Source organism: Symphalangus syndactylus, chromosome 15 (assembly GCF_028878055.3).
Source record: "Symphalangus syndactylus isolate Jambi chromosome 15, NHGRI_mSymSyn1-v2.1_pri, whole genome shotgun sequence".
Lineage (NCBI taxonomy): Eukaryota > Metazoa > Chordata > Mammalia > Primates > Hylobatidae > Symphalangus > Symphalangus syndactylus.
The window spans coordinates 45554037-45579019 of NC_072437.2; the positions used below are offsets into that span (position 1 = coordinate 45554037).

At 39.4% G+C, this 24983-nt stretch overlaps 2 long non-coding RNA genes across 2 annotated transcripts; both read right to left on the reverse strand.

The window, feature by feature from the left end:
* Positions 1 to 11203: 11203 nt before the first annotated feature.
* LOC129464147 (uncharacterized) lies at positions 11204 to 23917 on the reverse strand. The gene is made up of 4 exons (XR_008651451.2): positions 23711 to 23917; positions 21168 to 21246; positions 20943 to 21063; positions 11204 to 11969 (listed from the first exon to the last, which is right to left on the reverse strand). It is a non-coding gene; the product is annotated as an uncharacterized lncRNA (long non-coding RNA).
* On the reverse strand, positions 13940 to 18221 carry LOC129464148 (uncharacterized). The gene is made up of 4 exons (XR_008651452.2): positions 17983 to 18221; positions 16149 to 16228; positions 15177 to 15255; positions 13940 to 14021 (listed from the first exon to the last, which is right to left on the reverse strand). It is a non-coding gene; the product is annotated as an uncharacterized lncRNA (long non-coding RNA).
* Positions 23918 to 24983: the final 1066 nt, after the last annotated feature.

A 24983-nucleotide genomic window follows, 5' to 3' on the forward strand; every position in this document is an offset into this window, starting at 1 on the left:
GGTAGTCAAACTTCTGACATAATCATTGGCTTTCCCCAAAAAAGACTGACCTAAGAGAATCTGGCAGAAGGTGTGTGGCCATTCATGACCTACTCTCAGAAATTGCATCGTGTCACTTCCATATTCTTTTGGTCAGAGAAATCACAACCCTATTTAGATTCAAGAGAACCCTACCTCCTGAGAGGAAGTATATCTAAGAATTTGTGGTCATCTTTAAAACCACAATACCATATATGTGTGGATCTATTTCTGGACTGTATTCTGTTTTATTGATCTACAGTATTTGTCTCCCCTAATGTCACTAGCAATATCTTAATTACAGCAATTTAAAGTTAAGTCTTGAAATCAGATAGTATAAGCTCCTCATTGTTAAAATTGTTTTGGCTATCCTAAGTTCTTTTCATTTCCATATAAATCAGCTTGTCAGTTTCTATTAAATTTTTAAAAACCTGCTTAGATTTCATTTGGCATTGTATTGAATCTATAGAACAATATGGAAAGAATTGATTTCTTAACAATATTAAATGTTGCAATCCATAAATATTATATTTCTCCATGCATTTAGGCCTTCTTTTATTCGTTGCAGCAATGTTTTGTGGTGTTTTTTTTTCATGTAGAGGTTTATATGTCTTTCATTAAAATTATTCCTATGTATTTTATATTTTTGATGCTACTGATTGTTAGAATTGACTTTTAATTTCATTTTCCTATTTTTCTTTGTTTGTATATAGAAAAGCAATTGTCTTTGTATATTGACTTTGAACCCTGCAACCTGGCTAAATTCACTAATTAATTCTAATACCTCCAGTATAATGTTGAAAAAAAGTCTTAAGAGTAAATATCCTTGCTTTGTTCCCACACTTAGGGATCAAACTTGAAATTTTGGGTAATTATTTCTCCATTGTTTTTCTGCTTCAATCCTACCCTTCATTCTTTCAGGGACTCCAGTCCCACATAAATTAGGCTGATTGTTGTTGCCTCACAAATCTCTTAAGCTGTTCCTTTTTTCAGGTTTTTTTCCTCTAATTGAATTTGGATAGATTGCTTTCTTCTACAGTTCTCGGTCTGCTGTTAAGCTCATCCAATGAATTTTTCTTTTTCTCAAGGATTACAGTCCATTGCTGCCTAGTGCCCATCATCTGAAAACAGTTGCTTCATATATATTTGTCTAGATTTACAGTTGATTAGGTTGGGAGAGCAAGTCAAGTGCCAGTTACCCTCATGGCTGGAAGGCCCATTGACATTTCATTATCTAAGAGTGCCTGGAGACGTATTAGAAGCTAGCTGAGATTTCATCCCAGTTGCAGAAATTAAATAACCACAATGTTTGAAAGGAAAATAATGAGAAAAAATAATTTTTTCTACTTGCACCCTATGGAGTTCAACTCATTCCATATACCAGTCACATTACCATTTCAGAAATGTGTGTGTGTGTGTGTTTATGTGTGTATATATAGTATAAGAAAGAGGGGCTGGAAGCTGTGGCTCACGCCTGTAATCCCAGCACTTTGGGAGGCCAAGGTGGGTGAATCACTTGTGGTCAGGAGTTCAAGAACTGCCTGGCCAACATGGCACTTGACAGAGCAAGGCTCTGTCTCAAAAAAAAGAAAGAGGGTAAGTTTGGGGAGCAATAACAATGCCCATTAATTGAGAAATGGAGGAAACGGTGACCTGTAAAACCTTTGGTTGTAAGGAATGAAGTTAGAGTGTGTTGGCGCTGGAGGAGCCCTGGGTTTGTGTTCGGTCCCAGCTCTGTTTCTCATTAGCATTACTGAGCAACTCATTTAACCTCTCAAAGTCATTGTCCCCTACAAATACAGCTAGATTATAACACTGGCCCCTCCTTTTTGTCATGAGTAGCAGATGTGAAAGTGCTCTCATTCTCATTTATAGAGAGTTTATTATAAAACTTGATTTAGGAACTATATGATGTAGAAGAACAAAAACTGTATATCCTACAGCATGGATATTGCCAGCTCTGTCTTCTCTAAGTATATATAATAATAATAGCAGCTCCTATTTGCTCAGTGACTGCTACATGCCTGATACTGTTTTGGAGATTTTAGCTTATTTACTCTCTACAGCAAACTTGAGTGACAGGTATTAACACCTCAATTTTGCAAATCAGGGAACCAAGGCTAAAGAAAACTAAGAAACTAGCTCAATGTCAAATGGCAAATCAAAAAAATCAAACCTAGACTCTTGTGTCTACAAAACCTAGGTTTTTCCTATTAGACCACATTGACCATGGACAATCATCATTTCTCTAGGCCTCAGAGCTCTCTTCCATGAAATGAGGATTTTGAACCACATGATAAGTATTATTATCCCTTCTCTTTTAACATGCACAATCATTGCATGTTTTTCTAATCTTATTAAACCCCAGGCGTGAAGAAGCCCAATCTATTTCCAAGTCCATATAACTTGAAAATGTTGAATTTTAGGAGTATATTTGGCCTGGTTTTCATATTCAGCTTCTAATCTGTTATCAATAAATATTTCAACCTGAACCATGATTTTTTTAACTTATTGGAATCAATTACACAGGCCTTGCTCAACATTTTTTCTCCTCTGTGCTGGTCATATACGCGGTGCATTGCTAGCCGTATCGTCTGTCCTTACTTGTCATGGAGGTTGAGGAAATGTACCCTAGGTGTGAATATTTTAAGAAGAGCCCCCCTGTTTATTCTAATAAGCTGCCTTTTCACTGAGATGGTCTGAAAAACCATATTGTGCTGCACAGTTCAGCTCACATTGCAGACATATATTATTTTACCCTATGCTCACTAGTAATAATCATCACTTTTATCTCTTTACTTTTAATTCCATACAATCCAGGCCAGAAACCTTACCAGTTTCCAACTGTAACTGGGGAGTTGGCCTGAGAAGTGAAAAAAATGAAGCCCTTCGCCTCTACGTTGTTATGGGCAAGATGTGAAATGGGGGCATGGTGGGAGGAAGAACACACTCTGCCTCCTAAGTAGAAGCAAGAGATCAGGCTTGGAAATAGAGATCACTCCACAAACATTAGTGGAAAGAGAACATACTCAAACAAGCACATCAAATATACCAACCAAGGGACATTCCCTCCACCTCCCTGGCAATCACCACACTCAGGTACTAATGGTATGGCTTGAATTGCACCCTGCATATGAAAGGCATAGAAGAAAAGAAAGCATTGAGCTCCAAGGCTAGTGAGGTTTGTGTATGGTGGGCTTGGAGAGAGGAGGGAGCTTCTCCTCCTACGAATGTTTCTATTTGTAGGGAAATGATGAAGTACTGACTGGCTCTTCAGGGCACACATTCTCCTGGCACAACCTGGATTATCAGCCACATGGTCTTAGAACACTTAACAAATTAATGTGTCACTACTGGTCAGTTACTCGTCACCCTTGGAGACCTAAAGTTAGAAAATATCAAGGGCATTTTGGACCGAAAATCATTTGGCTAAAATGCAATCTTTTAAGGCACTCTGCCTTCTACAGAAACTCACTCAATCTCTACCTCCCAGTTGACCTCTTTTTTAATCTCTTGAATTTAAAATTTATGCAGCATCAGTTTTCACTGCATGATTGAAGATTCCATACTCTGAAATGTAATCATATGCAAATGTTACTAGGGCAAAAGATCAAGGACCTGTATAAGACAATTTGACACATACAGAGGCCAAGTCAGAAAGGCCAAGGCAGAAAATAAATTGCAACTAGCAAGGGCATGCAGGAGCAGCTGGGCCATGCTTTATAAATACATTAGCAGTGTAAGCAAAGCATAGACTCCTTAATTGTTGTGGTGGGAAGGCAAATAAAACAAGAGATAACAGCAAAATGGTGGAGATATTAAATATCTCCACCTTCATAAGATACATATTAAATGCCTAGATAGTTTTACTGAATTTTTGACAAAAACAAAAAAGACTTCAGTAACTAGGGGCCTAATTCTTACTCTACTTGAATTAAAAAGGAAAGTCAGACTGATGAGAAAATACTTTATCAACAGCCTACTGGGCATTTCTGAATGCTTCAAAATCACTGCAAACTCAATCCATTCAAAACAAAATTCATCATATTTTCATCAAAAATTATCCCACTCCCAAAATATTTGCCATCACTGCCAATGGCACTACCATTCGTTTTCCCAAATTGTCAAGTCTTAAAACTTTGGAGTTATCTTTGATTCATTTCCCTCCCATACTTAATGTTCATTGTCACCAACTTCAGGTTTTTTTTTTTTTTTTTACTTCAAAACATCTCTTGATTGATTTCTTTCTCTGCGTCAATTGCTTCCTTTAAATGTTTCATCGCACAATTTAACTCTTACACCATTTCTCGTTGCCTCTTGGGATCCACTCATTTTATACATCACATTTCTTGTTGCAGTTCTTTTTCCAAAACCAAGGAAGTTCTCTGTTTTCTGTGTCATCAACTCTTTGCCCACCAGCATAGTTCTACACAAGATATAAAATCTTATGAGATGTGATTGGCCACCTCAATCCTCTCATCTCTAGTCTAGTCACCAAACCTCTCAGAATTTCCAATTCTTGCCCGCATCAAAGGCACACTGTTTTTCTCAAACACCTAAAACAGACAAAAACACTGAATATAAGCTCTGTTTAGACCCAGACTCAGGGGGCCTCAAAGGTCCAAGTTCTGATTCTCATTAGCCACATGGACACCTTTGAGTTTTGGGATTGAAAATAAAAGGCAAGAACATAGGAGAAAAGTATCAGCGCTGACACTTTAAGCAGAATTTAGCTTGGGCCATTGTGCGTGCTTTTCTTACGAGATAAGTAACATTGGCTTATATAGCCAAGAATCTATGTTCTTGACAACTTAATACAACAAAGGTTTGTTTCTCTCTCATGCCGCAGTCCAATGTTAGTCTATGGTGGAGTGTGGGACAATAAGAAGTGGGGAGCAGTGGATAACAGGAGAACTCAGGCACCCAGACACCTTGAATCTGGAAGTGCTGCTACTTTCAATGTGACTTTCAAGGCTGCTGAAAAACAAGAAGAGAGAAGAAATGAGGGTCATGCCCAGGAGCTTTACATGGGCCAGGCCTACAAGTGGCTTATATCACTGTCGCCCATATTCTATCAGACAGATAGTCAAATGGCCCCAAACTAACTACCAGGGATCTGGAAAATATTGTTCAGCTATGCACCCAGGAAAAAGAATAACACAGATATTTTTGAGAACCAAAATTCTCTGTTCATCATCCAAGTTTCAACTCCTTTCTGGCTACCTAGAAACTGTGAAAGGAAAATAAAAATCCTGGGACCCCAAACTCACTATGCCAAAGGGAAAAGTTAAGCTTAGAAGCTGAGTCATGCAAAAAAACTGCCTTTTCTTTTGTTCCTAAGTAAAATAACTACTGATAGAAAGCCACAGATCTCCACAGTTAGCCTCCCTCACCCTGACAATGTAAATAAACAGCTTATCTTCATGGTACAGGACAAGAGGAGATAGAAATTGTCCCCTCCCCCCGCACATCCTGTAAAGTGCAGATTTACTGAACACCAGATGAATACCTAATTGACTGTTCCCTTTAACCCCTCCTTTTCATGCAACATGTCGATTCAGTGAGCTCTAATCAAAGCCTCACAAGAATGTGACCATACCTTCTGTATTAGTTCATTCTCACACTGCTTTAAAGAAATACCTGAGACTGGGTAATTTATAAAGGAAAGAGGTTTAATCAGCTCACAGTTCCACATTGCTGGGGAGGCCTCAGGAAACTTACAATCATGCCAGGAGGGGAAGCAAGCAGCTCTTACATGGCAGCAGGTGAGAGAAAGAGACCATGTGCAAGCTCAAGAAAAACTACCATTTATAAAACCATCAGATCTCGTGAGAATTCACTCACTATTATGAGAACAGCATAGGAGAAACTGCCCCCATAATCCAATCATCTCCCACCAGGTCGCTCCCTCAACACCTGGGAATTACGATTCAAGATGAGATTTGGGTGGGAACATGAAGCCTAACCACATCACCCACCCTCTTTTTTCTTTCTCCTTTTCCCTCCTGTCTGTTTTTCCCCTTTAAATGTTGAAGCCCTCCAAATCCTCTTTGGAAAAACTTGTGGGCCACAGATCCTACTGTGGCTCATGTCTCTTTTTGTTGGGAACATCCTCAACCTCGGCAAAATAAACCTCCAAATTGATTGAGACTCGCCTCAGTCATTTTCTCTGGTTTTACAAACCTATTCTTAGATTTGCCCTCCAATCCATATTTATTTACATCCAGTTTAAGTCACTACTTCCCATTGGGGAACCAAACCCTTGAGCGGTTTTTACTCATTTTTTTTAAATCACATGTGTTATAGTATTTCCTCTTCTGGATTTTGCCTCCTCTGTTTGGTTTTGACTAGTTTAGCTCTGGAGATACCACTGCACCATGACTGGCAGGTTCTACCCTGTTTTCATGCAGCCTAACATTACAGGAGAGTAGACCCTAGACATTGGTGGCTGATTCCTGCGTTTCAGAGGAATAACAATTATCTCAATTATTCCAACATTCATACTCTAATTATCCACGTATAGAGTTTAATAGAACAAACTCTGGAATCAGAGAGACCTGGGTTCAAATTCTATAGGGCCCTGTTATCTGGTATGCAACCTCACTGTGGTATCAACCTCCCTAAGCCTCAATTTCTGTATCTGTAAAATGCAAATAATAACATTACTTTCAGAGTTGTGAGGGCAGAATAAAAGCTTTGTTAAAAGCTTAACACAAAAGCAGTCCCATTCATCAATTGAATGAAGAGGTCATTTGGCATTGCTAAGGTAGTGCCAAATTCTTAATAATACCAAGGAAAGATTCCATAAGGTTAGCATTTTATGCAACAGCAACAAGCTGATGGAGAAGGTGTTTGGAAATCAGGTAATGACCTAGGAAGGTTCTGCTGCAATATCTGAAACCAAAGTTAATCTCCCCCTCTTTATAATAGGCTAGTAAAATGGGATGCTTCTGACTCTGCATCTTTGCAGAGCTTCCATGAATAATAAAGTAAGTGGCAAGTACCTGCACATCCTGAGGCAGAGTAGTAAGATCGCACAGGAAGGCCAAAGGACAGGTGAAGGGATTTTCAAACCAATCAGACCAGCATTACTCCACCAGTCACCACCAGGCCATATGCAAACAAACAAACAAACAATTCATTAATGGAGGGGAGAAGAGGCCAGAAAAGAGGGCTTTTCTGGAGAGAGACATGTGAGGGCTGTGTGCACAACTCGCCCTCCAAAGTAAAAGAGGGGGTTGCTTCCCCTCAACTTTCAGTCATAGAAGCACTCCACCTGGAGAGCCTGGCATGTCCTCTGGGGTGTGAGGGCTGTAGAGGTTTGGATCTGACTCACTTCCACAGTCTGAAGGCTAAGGAACTGATGGAACTGTAAAGGTGAGCAAAGAACATGTAACAGCAGGCAGGATGCATATTTCCCAAAGCCACCAGCAAGAGAAGGCATTATTATCAGAATTTTGCTTGGCAGTACTATACAGGAAAGACAGTCAGAAAACCCTCAAAAGCTCTAATGAAAGAAAGAACCAGAAAATACATCACAGTCTTGCATCTAGAGGGCAAGGACTTCAGTTTACACTCACACCCACCCAGAAGTCAACAGCCTTCTTCCCTAATCCCCTGTCCTGCATGACCCAGAACTGGAGGGACAAAGCCAGCCTCCGGTAAAAGGTGAGTGAGAGAGGAAAGGCTGAGAAGAGAAGCCGGCGATGCCCTCCTCCCTCACCACAGACTTCCATGCTCAAAGCAGGACCAACCTGGGGTGAAGAGAAGCTTTATCCTGGTTAAAAGTTTAAAGACTTAATGGAGTCTCTCTTGAATGAGACTGCTCTTATGGCTGAAGAATATTAGAAATGATATGAGACTTGCCTAAAGTTTTGTCTAGTGATGGGAAGATCTGGCCCCTGACAGTATGTTTGAAGGGGCAGCAGGAGAAAGAGGGAGTTGCTTCCTGCCCAGTCTCTAAATAGGGTCCGGCTCATTCCATAAACCAGCATTGCCAGTTGACTTAGCCTGCTCTCCCGACCTCTTGATTTGATCATGGCTCCTGTCCTCAGACCTGACATCTTTAGATACCATATTCATTCAATAAATATTTCTTGAATAGCAACTATGTGCCAAGTACTATTCTGTTGCACACTAGTAAAAATATCTGCTTTCATGAAACAAATAAATATCCTCTTTGCAAAGCCAAAGGCAAAAACAACAACAACAACAACACAGGTTTCAGTCCATCCTCACGAGTTTCAGCTCATGCTTGTGGGTTCCAGTTAGCCCCTGATCACTCTATCATATACCCATTATTACATTCATTTTTCTCTCCTGACTGCTGCCCTGTGGACATTAAGCTCCAGCAACAGCTAGAGAGAGAGAGGGAAAAACAGTACAAATCAACAGACAGACAGACAGACAGATCCAGTTTTTCTGCTGAAACCCTGACCATGGAAAAACGGTCTGGTGGAGGTGATAGGGAAGTTGTTTTAAAGAGTCAGGTAAACCTAAGAAGGTAACATTTGAGTAGAGAGAGACCCAAATGAGGTAGAAAATGAAGCACGAGAGTATCTGGAGGAAAATGATTCTGTCAGAGAGAAGGGGAAGAACAAAGGCCCTGGGTTGGGAATAAGAGTGGGTGTGTTGGAGAAATACAAAATCCTACATGACTGGATCAGAGGGGGAAACATTGAGGCTACTGGGTGGAGAATTGACTGGGAAGCATCAAAAAGAAACAAAGTCTTGGCAGAGGCTTAGGCCGTAGGGCAGTGGTAGAAGTGTGCAGACTCCATACAGTCATGCGTCACATAGCAACATTTCGTTCAACAACAGATCACATAGACAGTGGTGGTCTCATAATAATATTATGAAGTTGAAAAATTCCTATCACCTAGTGACATTGTAGCCATCGTGACATAGCCATGGTAATATCATAGTGCAACACATTAAGCACGTTTGTGATGATGCTGATGTAAACAAACTTACTGCGCTGCCAGTTGTAGAAAGATCTAGCACATGCAATGATGTAAAGTACATAATACTTAAAAATGACAATAAACGGCTGTTACTGGTTTATGTATTTACTATGCTATACTTTTTATCATTATAGCGTGTATTCTCTCTACTTATTATTTTTAAAAATGGTTAACTGTAAAACAGTCTCAGGCAGGTCTTTCAGGAGGCATTCCAGAGGGCATTGTTTTCGTAGAGATGACAGCTTCATGTGTGTTATTGCCCCTGAAGACCATCCAGTGGGATAAGATGTAGAAGCAGAAGATAGTGATACTGATGATCCTGATTTTGACCCTGTGTAGGCCTAGGCTAGCATGTGTGTTTGTGTCTTCGTTTTTAACAATAAAGTTTAAAAAGTAAAAAAAAAAAATTTTTAAAGAGAAAAAAGCTTATAGAATAAGGACATAGGCTGGGCACAGTGGCTCACGCCTGTAATCCTATCACTTTCAGAGGCCTAGGGGGGTGGATGGCTTGAGCTCAGGAGTTCGAGACCAGCCTGGACAACATGGTGAAACCTTGTCTCTACAAAAAGCATACAAAAACTAGCCAGGTGTGGTGGTATGCACCTGCAGTCCCAGCTACTCAGGAGGCTGAAGTGGGAGGATCACCTGAGCTCGGAAGTTGAGGCAGTGAGCAGAGATTGTGCTACCGCATTCCAGCCTGGGCAATGGGAATGAAACCTTGTCTCAAAAAGAAGAAGAAGAAGAAGGACATAAAGAAAGAAAATATTTTGTAAAACTGTACAATGTATTTGTGTTTTAAACTAAATTTTATTACAAAAGAGTCAATAAATTTAAAAATTTAAGTTTATGAAGTAAAAAAAGCTACAGTAAGCTAAGGTTAATTTATTATTAAAGAAAGGAAAACATTTTAATAAATTTAGTATATCCTAATTGTACAGTGTTTAGAAAGTCTACAGTAATGCAATGTCCAAGGCCTTCACATTCACTCACCACTCATTCACCGACTCACCCAGAGCAACTTCCAGTCCTGCAAGTTCCATTCATGGAAAGTGCTCCATATCATTTTGCCTCTTTTATGCGGTATTTTTACTGTACCGTTCTTATGTTTAGATACACAGATACTTAACATTGTGTTACAGTTGCCCGTGGTATTCAGTACAGTAACATGCTGCATAGGTTTGTGACCTCGGAGCAACAGCCTGCACCATATAGCCTAGGTGCGTAATAGACTATACCATCTAGGTTTGTGTTAAGTCCTCTCTGTGATGGGCACACAGCGACAGAATTGCCTAACCATGAATTTCTCAGAATTTATCCCCTTCATGAAGCGATGCATGACTGTACATATTTTGAAAGCAGAGGTGACAGGACTTATTGATGGAATGGATATTGTTGTGAGGGAAAAGAGAAGAATCAAGAAAAAACCTACAAGAATCCCTGTCCTCAAGGAAACAGTCTGTTGCTCGGTATTTCCAGAGTAAAACTTAAACCAGGCCCTACAAAACAAAGGAGCATGGCTCTGTTTTAGAGCATTGGTGAGGACTAGTTCTATACACGCTCATACTCATGCATTCTTGCAAACTCCCTTAATCATTCGAATAACTGTGTCTTCCATCCTCCTCACTCCACCATGAGCTCCAGAAGGGTGGGGATTATTCTTATTTGTCATTTCTTGCCTCACTCCACTTAGTGCAGTGATTTGTGGAGAATAGGGTTTAATGAAATTTTTTGTGTTGATTTTGCCTCAAAAAAAATTTGAGGCTGGGCACAGTGGCTCACGTCTGTAATCCCAGCACTTTGCGAGGCCGAGGCGGGCAGATCACGAGGTCTGGAGATCAAGACCATCCTGGCTAACATGGTGAAACCCCGTCTCTACTAAAAATACAAAAGCTTAGCCGGGTGCAGTGGCGGGCGCCTGTGGTCCCAGCTACTCAGGAGGCTGAGGCAGAAGAATGGTGTGAACCCGGGAGGCAGAGCTTGCAGTGAGCCGAGATAGCACCACTGCACTCCCGCTTGGGCGACAGAGTAAGACTCCATCTCAAAAAAAAAAAAAAAAAAAAAAAATTGAAACATACAAACTGTTGTAAACTTCCCTAATTCCTTCAAATCACATTACAAAGTGGCTTATGGTTTTCTTTTTAGAATGCTAATATATGCATTTGCTTATATATGCAAATTTTTTATCTTTGGCAAATTTCAAGGACTTGAGGGTACACCACGAATTAAAGATTATAAAGGAGATCCTTTTATTCTTGCCATTTACTTCACAAAAGAATTAGAATTTATTTTAATACAGTATATTCATATCTTAAACAGATTTTAGACGACTAAATGCTAAGAGAGACAACCAAAGCCAATTCAGTATCTTACACGTTGGATACTAATTAATACAGTTAATTAAAGCAATTTGAAATCTCCTTTTCCTGATTCCATTAGCATTGGCTTTTTCAACTAATAAAGAACTTTTCTTAAGTATTATGAATGGTTATGAAAATCAGAAATTGCAGGGGCATTTATGGAGGAGAAATAGTTTATTCATTAATTACTAAAATTCACTGACCATAAATTTGTCACCGAAATAAAACTGTGGCACTTATGCCCAGATGCACTCATAAATAACTAAATAATTAAATTCACAGCCAAAGAACAAAAGCCGCTCAATGGGCACAATGAAATCCAAATTAGCATCTCACAGGACTAAAATAGAAAATGTAATAAAATTATGCTAATCTGCATGTGACCCTGTCAAAGCTTTTATGCTAGCAGTTTCCAGAAATTCCACTTTGTTTTCCAAAACTGAGTTCCTGTTCAGTGTCCCTTAATTGTGGCAAAGTATTTGAAACATTCCAAGGCATATGTTGTCCCTATCAACACTGTATCTATCGGTTGTGACCATGAGGACTGCGATCTTCCAGCTCTCTGAGGACATCCTCCCCTAACTTCTCATTTTACCAGCTTGGGCCCAAGCCTCCTCCACTGGATACAAAGCTGGGGGAAAGGAAGATGAAGAGATGAGAACCAGCATTATTGAATACCTATGATTCACTAATATTAATAACTGCACTCAACACCTGGCTTAACTATATTCACTTATTTAACCCCCATGATATATTTTTCTCCATTTTCAAACAACAAAGTTGATATCAAAGGTTTAATCAGATTCCTCGAAGTCACCCAGGACCAGAGGTTTTGTATCTAGCTTTTCTTACTTCCAAAGTCCGTATTTTTGTTTGGCCTAAAGATAAGACCTCAAGTCCCACACTCATTCTGGACATCCTGCTCAGAAATCCCCAGAAATCTATAGCTCTGTGTTGAGTCCACTCTGGATAGACCAGCCTGCTCAGAGGGTAGTGGCTCCCTTTTTTTTATGAAGCTATTTTACCCAGCAACCTCATCCTGTCTTTGGAAAACAAATCAGTGAATACATTGATTGTAACCTAAAGACCCCTGACATATCAGAAGCATGTTGATTATGAAGAGATCACCCACATTTACTGTGTTCTTTAAGGTTGTATGAAAATATGGGGAAACTGGAAAGGCAAATTCACTGGAGGAGCCCTTGAATAATGAGTCAGATATCAGAAGAGTGAGTAAACACAAAATAATTAGTTACCATTTCTGGCTTCTTCCTGCCCCTGCTAGTTTTTTAAAAAAATAACCAGGCTTGGGTTCACAGAATTTCAACTTCTTATCTTTGCCCTCCTACTTAACTAAGTCACCTTGGCCAAGACCTTGACCTTGTAGAGCCTCTACCTTATTTACAAAATTGTGTCAATCAGAGCGAGACTCCGTCTCCAAAAAAAAAAAAAAAAATTGTGTCAATTAAGTCAACTTCACATACCTGCTAGACACTCGAACAAGAGTATGTGCCCCCAAAAAGAGTCCAACAGAGTTAATGTAGCCCCCATGTATGTTTTTCCTTGACCAGCAGAGCAGTGTTTTTAAATATGAATTTGAACTTAAGAGGGTAATGAATGTCCCAGTTGGGCACAGTCCTCACCACTCCCTATTGTCATATAGCAGGCAGCTCCACACATTGACACTCTCTGCCTGGGCCCCTGGGCATTTAAGCTTGCATCTTATATGTTTGATTATCTTCTGTAATCATATGGCTATTGTAAATATTGTGTATTGTTTTGAGGATAAGAATCATATCTTGATATCTTCAGATCATGAACATATATACAACAGAATGTCGTGAAGATAGTGAGCTCTAAATGGAAGTTTCTAGAAATGAAATAATATGGATGGTGTCTTGATAGAAGTTGTGGCACTCTCTATAGAGAAATCATTCTCGCAAACCTGATCAAACTGCAAAACACTGATTTCCAGGGCCCAAGACACTAACTAGTCTTCCTTTGGCTTGCCAGAGAACACTCAGATTCTTTTTAAAGAAATAATTTTAATGCCTGACTTGAATTGAAAACCTGCATTTGTATTCTACAGCAATGGTTCAGGTCATGAACGTTTCAGAAGGAAATCAAATAAGTAAATCAATAGTACAGAAACTGTTTACCCCAGGGCCCATCTGCTACCCTGTGGTTCATTATAGTACTTAATATTGCCATGATTAGAGTTCCTCTCTTGTGAGTTAAATAAATGGTATTTTGAATGTATGAAAAGTTATTATATATTCATCTAAGCAACTTCCAAAGAATTTTTACACACCACTGAGTACTGGGTATTGCATGGCACTGGGGGAGGTTCAGCCGGAATCTAAAGCATGATTTACAGGTCAGGCTAGCCACAGGAGAGGGTAAACAACAAGCAGAGTTATTTCAGACCCGCTATTCCAAACTTTCTCCTGCATGCTGGGTGCCTCTATTTATATCTGCTTGTGAAAGAATAACATACGTGCAAGAAAATGGCACGCTCCAGACCCCTTGTCATTGATTTACATAAACAGAAAAACCCACAAGTTTACATCGGTTCCTCTTCTTTCTTCATAATTGGACAAGTTTTCTCCAGTGGTTTAAATAATTCTTTTCAGCCAAAGCTTTCTGATTGCCCCTTCCTATTGACTTTATTCCTCTCAGTATCCTATAATAGGATAATAACAAGAGCATTGGAGTCTTAATTTTGCAAATAAAAAGGGAGACAAAATGATTAGCCCCAAATCCTCATTCAGCACTAGCAACTGGCTCCCCTTCTCTGGCTCTCTTCCACATCATACTGTTCAGACACATGTGGCCAGGGATCCAGGTCAGCAAGATGGGCTCCATCAGATGTAAGTGGTGCTCAGTGCAGACCTCAGCAGGAGAGAATACATTTCAGCCTAGAGGCCTTTGACAACATATCTCCGGGAGAGGTTAACGAATCATTCATTATTCTTGTTTTTATACTATAATGATCCCAAATATGTGGGCCATGAGTCCCCTGGACATTTGGAGAATTAATACAAGAAGGGATAGAAGAATCCATATTTTCAGAACATATATACTCAAACAATGTCTGTAGACTGCATAAATATCTTGCACATATAGCTGCTACTCTTTTAAAATTTATACGATTCATATGCACTGCTCTGATTTACGAAATAGCAATTATTTGAAGTGCTATTAAATTCACTATGATTTTCTAATTATGCATTGCCACAATCATTACATGATAACCAAGCACAGATACTATTATGTAGGGGTTACTGGAAAATAAATGAAGTTTTTGGTAATGAACATCTTGAAGCACACTTTTCAACACTTTTATTCTTTCAAAATTTTATTATTTCCATTTATACCTTTTTGTGTCTATTTTTTTAAAGTTTTGTTTCCCAAGAAATGCCTACTTAGGCTTTTCATAGTAAATATATACTTTTTATTAGGGATTTTTATTTTTTTAATTAAAATCTCCTTTCCATTCCAATACTTACTTTAAAGACACCTAATTGGGAATTGCAGCTTTTATGTTTTTTCAATTTATTTTGAGTTTATTTTTAAAGCAATCACAGAATCTCCAACACTGGTTCCTCTGTATCAGAGCCTCTGATGCACACATGGATATCTAGTCATTATGCTTATTTTTTATCACTTTCTGGCAATTAAGAACATTCTATATTACTTAGTTCAGAAATAGTGCTATAATCAGTGACATAGTCCTTTATCTTACAACTGGCTCCATGCCAGAAGAATATGACTGATTTTTCTGAAGAAAGAAGCGTATGTCCCAGAGTTTATTGAGATGATCCCCAAGCAAACTTACAGGCACAACATTGATTTCAGTATAGACTTCCTACTGGCCCATCTATGGACTCAAAAATCACTGCCCTACGATGGAAAACCTGGGGAAACGGCAATCGTCATTATGCGAATTGTACTGGTCTTTTTCAATATTTGAAAAGTACAACATACTACATTTAGAAGACAATAAATTGCAATTATCTTAACCTAGAAGGAAAGAAAGAAACTGAAGTGACCTACAATAGCCATGCACTTGGCAATGATGCATAATTGACACTGTTGAGATGGGTTCTGAGTATGATCATTTTTATTATATCATAATCATTATCATTTCACACATGAAATGTATCATAAAACCAAACCCTAAGATACTACATTTTCACTGGGCTTAATCATAGACCTTAAGTCATATTTTAAATACGTTTTATACACACACACACACACACACACGGTATAATCCTTCTGAATGCTTGGTCCACTTATTCCTTTGCTTAACTAATTGACCTTTGTAGCCAAGAAAACAGTCCTGGATCTCCACCAAGAAATGAACAGCGAAAGTTTCAAAAATAATAAGTAAAGACCGATTATGAAATGTGTCCTCAAATAAATTGTTCCTCAAAATGATTATCAAAATTACATGGGGAATTTTTACTTTTTAATGCAACTTCTCATCTCCCATGACTAAAAGTTTCAATAGGTCATAGACAGAGCCTAGGATCTGTATTTATTTAACCCATGAGGTAATTCCAATAATCAGAGAGGTTTGGGTACCACTTACTTGACCTTCTGTTTTTGGAATGTCCCATATGCTCTAATCACCCTCTGATATTTTTCTGAAAACCTACCAGATTTGCCAATGTCAGCGGCCAACTCTAGTTTTCCATGCCACCTAAAGTCTAGCCCACAGCCCACCTCTTCTCTGTTTGCTAGCAATCAGAGAAATAGCACAGCACATGTTTGGACTAATCAAATATAATAATTAATTGGCACTTACTGTCTACATGGGTTGTTTGTAATGATCATTTGTCCTGATTTGTGGCCATTGTGAGTGATAGACTTGCTATTCTGCAGCAACTATAACAGATGCAAAGAAACAAGGGACAGGATAAAGAAGAGTACCAGCCTTTGTGCACTCCCAAGGCCACAAAGCAGTTCTCACAGTGACCATGTAGCAGTGGACTTGGGAAGACCACAGAAGCCTAGTGATCCTCAGCTAGGAACTTACCTTTGACATCAACATGTTCTCTCATTAAGTCATTTTAGTTCAAAGTGACACATGTTTTCTGTTGTTTGTTGTTTGTTTTGGTTTGGTTTAGTTTTAGAGACTGGTGACCAAACTAGTAACTTTTGCTCCCAGTAGCTGAGGCACCCAGTTCTTTAAGAAATCTGAATAAAATCAGAATTTTCACTAAGACTTTTGCACCTTCTTGAGCTACTTTGCATTTTTCCAGAGTTTCTGTAAGGACTTGACTCTGAAGCATTTCATGAAATTTAGTAGAATATACTTCTTCAAGATGTTTGTGGTTACAGGGAGTCACACTGTGGAACAAGAAGACTTCCACCCAGCCACCCAGTTCCACTCTCATGACTTTCCTCATTATTACTCCCGTACTTTCTCCTAGCCCCCATTTCTGCAACCTCAAGGCAAAACAGTGCCAAAATCTGGATATAAGGTGGGATACAGGAGTGATTAAAGGCATGAGCTTTAGCTGGGATCACACTGCCTGGATTTAAATCCCACCCTGATCAGCACCGTGACTTTGAATAAGACTGTTGGCCATTAGCTATCTCGTTTGTCAATTGGGAATGATAATAACGGTGTTTTCTCCACTGAGTTTTTGGGAGAATTATGTATTATTACATGAGACCATGTATTAAAGCACAAAGCATAGAATTTGGAACATTATAGGTTCCCACAATATCCCCCAGGAAGCACTTAATATTTGATGATTGACTGAGCTATGAAATGATGCACCTGATCGGCTTCCTGCCTCATTAATTAGGATTAGAAATGGAATCCAGCTCAGTATTTTATTATTAATACTCAACTAAATACTTGGAGAAATCAAATACCAGTGATTTCAAGAAAGTTGCATCTAGTTAGGAATACACTGTAAACACATGAAACAAGAGCTCTGAGAGGCAAAATACAAGGTGATTAAATTAATAAAATAGAAAATAAAAGTCAAGCAAAGTCATGTTCAGAGTTTGGTAGTGATATTCAATGAAAGTATTTTGAAGGATACATTTTGAATTTGATGTTAAAAATGCTAAGTAACCGAATGTGGCAAGTATGAGAGAATAGTTCAAATGGTGGCTACTGTTAAGAAACATACATTGATTGATGTGATTGGAAATAGCAGGTCAATGCAAAACCTTAGCTAAGGTGAGATGGGGAGGGGCAAATGGCAAACAGTAGAGGCTGGTTGAGAGAGTTTGTGTTGATTCCTATGGTCATTTGTAGCTGTAAGCTGCAGAGAGAGAGAATAGGAGAGGCACTGGTGGAGAACAGCCTCCAGGAAGAACAAAGGAGTGTGGAATATGGGCCCCAGAGCTCTATGGGATGAATGGAGACAGTCCAAGTTAATCAAATACTATTCCAGAAATAATGTTCTGACAATATTTAACATAATTATAATTTCTATCATTTCATGAAATCAGAATCACTCAAACACAGAGAAAAATGTTTCCATGGCATTATCCTTCATGACTGTAGTGATGGAGTGGACCACATGCACACATCCAGGGGGCTGTGAGAGAGAGGAACTATGGGAACCAGCAAAAAATAAAAGCAGAGTCTGGCTTAGAAGCTATCAGATCTGCATTACCTCCTAGCTTTGCCAGTTGCTAGCTGGGTAACCTTAGGCAGGCTACATAACCTCTGTGAGCTTCAGGATCCTTCTGGGTAAAACGTGGATAATGCCCGCCTTGCACAGCTTTCCTGGGGATTAAAGGTAACATGTTCCATACAGCGTCTTCCACACAGTAAACAATAAATGCTAGCCATTATTGTGGCATGCAATGCATGTAGTTGAACCCAAACAACAAGAAGGGCTAGAGTTGAGAGTACTCAAAGGCCCTATCAGAAACCCCAGGTTTTATTTTACTTATTATTTTTTAATTTTTAAGTTTGTATTAAAACTTTCCGTTATTTACCCTTGTGTGAGCTACAGAAACACCCAGGAGTTGTATTTGCCTGCCCCCTAGTGGTAAGACAATCCCACTTCAGGCATGCGTCTGAACGTCGCATTTTATTGACCAGAAACCCAAGGACTGAAGAGGTGAAGTGACTTCCCCAAGATAACGGTGTTTTAAAAGGCGGTACTGGAATCCAGGTCTTAGCACTCCTCTTCATGTTATTTTCTAACCACAGCAGGGCTTCAGAGATCCGAGGTAAGTTTAGGCTGGATGTTTAATGGATACAAAGTACTGATCTCCCTCCCATCACCTCTCTTATGCAATAAGGCTCTTTTTCCTTTTGTAATGAAAGAGTTTAAACAGCCAGCCCTCCTGCCACCTGGAGCCAGGCATAAATGAAATGGTTGTTGAAAAATAAAGGGAAGCTTGCGGTGCTTATGATCAGAGAGGGCTGGGCTCCCGTGGAGCAAAAGAAACCAAGTTGATGCATATTTTTTAAATCCTGATTTAGGGGTCACCAAGCACACACTTTACCAGGAAAGTGGCTGAGGTTGGATACAAGGGGTAAAGGCTCTCACCCTGGGGTGTGGTGGGCTGGGAATGGTTTGCAGCCAGATGAACTGGTTTGAATCCCGGGTACGTCTCTTAAGTGGTCTTTGGTTTTTGACTGATTTTCACAGACTAGATTTAGTTTGAGAACCAATAATTAGCTTTAAAAAAAAAAAAAAAGGAAAAAAAAAAGAACTATATCTGAGTTCCAAATGGCAAGATTTTCAAAAGGAAAGGTTGTTTTATACATAACAGAGCTTTATATAAATGCAAGATGTTACCATTTTCACATTGCAATATACAGTGGATATAAAAATCTACAACTTTGGGTTAAAAAAAAGTCTGTAACTCATTTCAGTTCTGTTATGAACAAGACTTTTAACGTCTGTGAGCCTCACTTTAGTCATCTTAAAATATAAATACTCACTTTACAGGTTAATAACGAGAGTTCATGGCACGGCATCTAGATGTTCAATAAATGTTAGTTGAATCTAAAATGAAAGCAACCAACCCTCAATTTCCTTCCTTTATTGTCTTCCCCAAAACCATACAAATTAAGCAAGGCAGAAACTAGAGATGAAACTCAAGTCAGTCAATTTGAAATTTTGGTCAGAGGTTTGGTTGGTAGACAAGATCAAAGCCAACTTCAAACACAGCTCTACAGATTTATAGGTGGGTAAACCCAGCCTCATTAACATGACAGGATGGCCTGGCTATATTTAGACGAATACCTGCCTTTTCTTTTGAAATTTAGGAAAGAGAATGTGCCAAGTTTTAGGGTTTTTTAAACTGTGTTCTATGAAACGATAAGGTGTCGGAGGGTTCTCAGGACCCTGCAAGAGAGGGTTGGTGATACTAGGGTGGACTTCTGGGGGCCCCTGATTCTCTGGTTCAACCTAAGCATCCACACTTTTTATGATTTTATTTGGGGAAAAAATTTCTGCTCTAAGACAATTTTTAAAAATATGACTATGGCCCTTAGGAGGCCTAGTGACACATCCCATCCTGATTAGTTGGGCCTTTTTACATGTTCCAGAAGTGGCACCATGAATTCCAGCTAATTCTCTTACCAGCACGGACTCAGGATCACAGAGGGGAAAGGCTGAGAAGAAATAGAGAGATCATTAAAGTAGCTGGCTGGTGGGTCCAGGGAGGCTGGGGGAGGGATAATGGGGAAAGGAAACATGGTGATCAAAGAGTACAAAGTTTCAGTTGGACAGGAGGAATAAGCTTTAGTGATCTATTGCACAGCATGGCGACTATAGTAAATAATAATGCATTGTATATTTCAAAACTGCCAAAACACTAGATTTTAAATGTTTTCCCCACACACACAAAAAAGTAAATATGTGAGGCCATGGATTTTTAAATTATCTTGATCTCATCATTCTACGAGGTAAACATACATCAAAACATAACATGGTATCCCATAAATATGATTACTACTTGTCAATTAAAAACTTGAAAAATAAAGTAGCTGGCAAAGACTGTATACTGACTTTGTGCCAAGTCACTGTCCTACATCCAAAATTAATTTAGTGAATGCTCATAACAACTGCATGATCTGTGTAGTACTATTATGATCCACATTTTACAGATGAAGAAAACTGAGACACAGAGAGATTACTTGCCCAGAGAGTGAGCAGTGGAGTCCAGTACAGGAAATTTGGTTACAGAACCTGCACTCTTAGCCTCTCTCCTAGATTCTCATCCCACAAATAAATCATGCAAATAACCGTAACTAGGAAGAAAAATAGTCAGCTCCAGTGTTGTCAGGAGTGTCACCTTGCTAGACAAGGGGTCATAGGCTATTAGAGGATGCAACTTCGCTACATTTTCTACTGAAGAAACCCTAACTGAAGAAGAGGCGATGTCCCTAAAGCAGGCCATTGCAAGGGACAAATTCTCCTGGAAGTTTGTTTTAGCTTAAAAAAAAGTCATATGCAGCTGTGCACAGTGGCTCACACCTGTAATCCCAGCACTTTGGGAGGCCAAGGTGGGAGGATTCTTGAGCCCGGGTTTCAAGAACAGCCTGAGCAATATAGTAAGACCCCAATCTGTACTAAAAGAAAAAAAAATTGCCAGGTTTGGTCATGCATACCTGTGGTCCGAGCTACTTGGGAGACTGAGGCGGGAGGATGGCTTGAGCCCCCTGGGAGGCCAAGGATGCAGTGAGCTGAGAATGTTCCACTGCACTCCAGCCTAGGTGACAGAGTGTGACACTATCTCGAAAAAAAAAAAAAAAAGTCACATGCAATCTGCATACTTTACAAATGGGAATTATATTTTTTAAAATGTTTCCATGTTAAAATGGCTAGTAAGTTACCAGTGAAATTACCTAACCTTGCTTCCACCTTTGTCCACCACCGCACTTCCAGTGAAATCATCATTCCCAAAGCTGCGGTCTTTTTATCCAGAGGCTGGGAAGGGCTGTGGGGAAGATAAAATGGGGATGGTTAATGGGCACAAAATATGTCATGGTTTCATGACATACATGTTGGTGAAGCACAAATGTAAAAGACAGGAAATCTGTTAGCTATGGTCTGTTCAGTATGTTTTGAACACTGGGTTATATTAAGTTAATCTCCCAAAAAAATCCTATGCTCCAGACCTGCTTTTCCCTCAATGACCTAACAGTAGGGCAGGAGTATCTTCCTGTTCCCCCAGAGGTGGATTGCCGTGGAGCTCATGAAGCTTAAGGTGTAGGCCCCTTACTTAGACAGTAATGCATTGACAAAGTCATAAGAGTTTGTAAAGTTTGCAAAAGAAAAATATTTTAACCACAATCAGTTGACATCCTGTCTCTTTTCATTTCTACTTTCCCTTTATTACATCTTTCTTCTTGTCAGAAGGCAATGGGGTGGCCGTGGGCATTTTTAAGACCTGGAGAAGGGGAAGTTAATTTAAAGATATGTCATTTGTGTGAGTGAGATATAGTCATGTGTCTTGCAGTCGCTTCTATGTATTACTAGCTGTCTAGGGACAGAAATGATTTCAAGGAAATTCCTGGCTTCCTCTGTGCTGACCCACCCTGCAATATTGTGGTATGAAGATGTAAGGCATAAGTCAAATGAGTTATGAACATGGCAGCCAGCTTTAGGAGTGTTCAGCAGTAGGAAAAAACAAGGTTTGAATGAACAAAATCAGAAGCTGATCTATAAAAATTCTTCCAAATATTACAGCTCATATGCAAAGAAAATTTCTAAGATGGTTTTCCCAATTTTGAGCATCTTAGAAATTTACATGGCATAACCAAAAAGAAGTGTAAAGCTGAAAGAAATGCGTAAACTGTCAATATCTGGCTCAACTATGCTAAGAGAAAGACTAAATTACCTATTATCCATCAGAAGCCTATGAAGAAGCAGAGTGTGTAGCCAAAACTGTAGGAAAAAGTGACACAGATGCGTCAGGCAGTTAATGAATAAAAACGCCTTACTGGACTATGCATACACAGTTTATCAACTTTTTTGATTTTGTAATTTCATAGGATTTTCTTATTCTAAATACTCACATTTGCCCCTAAGTTTATATTCTCTCTTAAAGAGGGTGACAAATTTGCCTAAGTTTCAGATTCCATCAATCTGTATCTGCCCCTGCCTGCCACCGAGCATTACCCACTAATGTCCTCAGAGCACCTGTGTGCTCTTCCCTCTGGCTGGAGTATTCTTTGTATAGAAAGGTGCACATCTCACTCCTTCACTTCATTCAAGTTTCTGCTAAGACATCAGCATACTCAATTTCCCAAGCAAATTCCTATCTAAAATAGAATCCCCTAGGACCCTCGTACACTGTTGGAGGGAATGCAAATTAGCATAGCCACTATGGAGAACAGTATGCAGTTTACTCAAAAAACTAAAAACAGAACTACCACATGATCCAGCAATCTCACTGCTGGGTATATACCCAAAAGAAAGGAAATCAGTGTATTGAAGAGAGATGTGCACTCCCATGCTTATTGCAGCACTATTCGCAATAGCCAAGACAGTGAATCAGCCTAGTGCTTATTAATGGATGAATGGATAAAGAAAATGTGGCACATATACACAGTGGAATATTTTTCACCCATACGAGAGAAGGAAATATTGTCATTTGCAACAATTTGGATGGAACTAGATGACAATATGTTAAGTGAAATAAGCCAGGCAGAGAAAGACAAATTTTGCATATTCTCACTCATATGTGGGAGTTAAAAATTAAAACAATCGAACTCATGGAGATAGAGAGGAGAATAATGGTTACCAGAGGCTGGGAAGGGCTGTGGGGAAGATAAAACGGGGATGGTTAATGGGTACAAAATATAGTTAGATAGAAATATACAAAACGGCGACTATAGTTAACAATAGCTTGTTGCCAATTTAAAAATAACTAAGAGAGTAGAATTGGAATTTTCCTAATACAAAGAAATAATAAATGCTTGAGGTGATAGATACCCCAATTGCCCTGATTTGACATTACGCATTGTATGCTCATATCAAAACATCCCATATACATAATAGGTACAACTATTATGTATCCATACTAATTAAAAACAAAATAAATAGAATCCCCTGTATTCCTCACCACTCTCTATCCTTTTATATCCCTTTACTTCACAGTATTTACCACCTGATGTGTCCCCCCACTATAATATAAGCTCCATAAGAGAAGCAACATCTCCTGTTTTGTTCAGTGCTTCATCTGTGTTGTTGACATCAGTAACTGGCACACAGCGGGCACTCAAATATTTATGGGTTGAATAAACAAAAATGTGTGTGTGTGTATATATGCACATGTGTGCATGCAGATTTATGGAGGCATGATAGATTGATAGATCGATAGATATAAATATAAATATATAAAATATATATATATAGAGAGAGAGAGAGATACTCAAATCGATGGAATGGAAGGGTTGATCTGGGCTCTACAGCCAGGAAAATCCGGTTCAGAGAAGGAGCAGGAGTTCTCGTCTTCCTGAGTGCCTGTGCCTTTGTCCAGCCAGGTCATCCCATCTTTCATTTTAACCCATCGTAATTCCAGCAATCTACTCCTATTTTTCTCAGAGGAGCCCCGGGGTAATCATCTAAAAAGAATAAATCTTTTAGTTTAAAAACTGGCAGTTTTCAAAGTCAAGACCCCAGTGACCTGGCAAATACTTGCCTCTCCCACAGAGTCACAAAGAAATGACTTCAGCAAAATCCCACCCGCCAAAGGCCGTTGGCTTATTGTCTGGGGTAACATTGAGATTCCTAAAACCTGACAGCCTCTATCAAAGCTGCCAGCTCGCTCCGGGAAAATCAAAGACTCTCCAGGCCTCTGCATAGTGAGCTAAAGCGTTCCTAAGTCAGCTTTTGTGCAGAAAAACAGCCTCGTGCAAGCCCCTGATAGAGAAATTAGGACGTAGTTTCTTGGCATCGCAACGGACCACATTTGCTCCTACGAAGCAATGATCATTGAAATGTCCTGTTAATCCCTCAGCCAGTGTCCTGTAGGACTTGGCACTGGGGTGTCCCCAGACAACTAATATGGACTGATCGGTGGTTCAAAAGCTGACTAAAAAGTTATAAAAATGGAAAGGGAAATGGGGGCAAGGGGGAAACCCGCAGTATTTTTTTTTCCCCGTCTGTGCTAACACTGCCACCTAGTGTTATGAATACGAAGAACCTGCAAAATCAAAGTTCTCACAAAGAAATGCAGCTTTAGGAACATAATCTCATTAAGTGCCATTTACTGTTGATTTTTCTAAAATGGCATCAATCCTGTTTCATCTGGAAAGCTGAAATAAAGTTTTGTAGAAAACAGCACAGGCATTACTTCTTGCAAAAAGCTAAGAGTTAACATCTATTGTTTCTATTCACCAGCCACCTTTCCAAGAGCTCCACGTGAATTTACTCAGTTCTTGGTCACGAGAAGCTCATGAGAGGTGCTACTAGTGATTCCTGTTTCACTTTTGTTTTACACGTGAAAAAATTGAGGCACAGCGAGGAAAAGTAAGGCCGTCAAGTTTACATGCGCAGGAAGCCACTAAGCCTTCAGATAGTGTCACTCTTAAACTGCTGTCTTCACATTTTGTACCATCCTGTACCTCTTTCTAAGTGGTATTTTCTAAATAATTAGAAAACTTGAATTGAACTCTCAAGGAGTTGCGAGACAAACAGCTTTT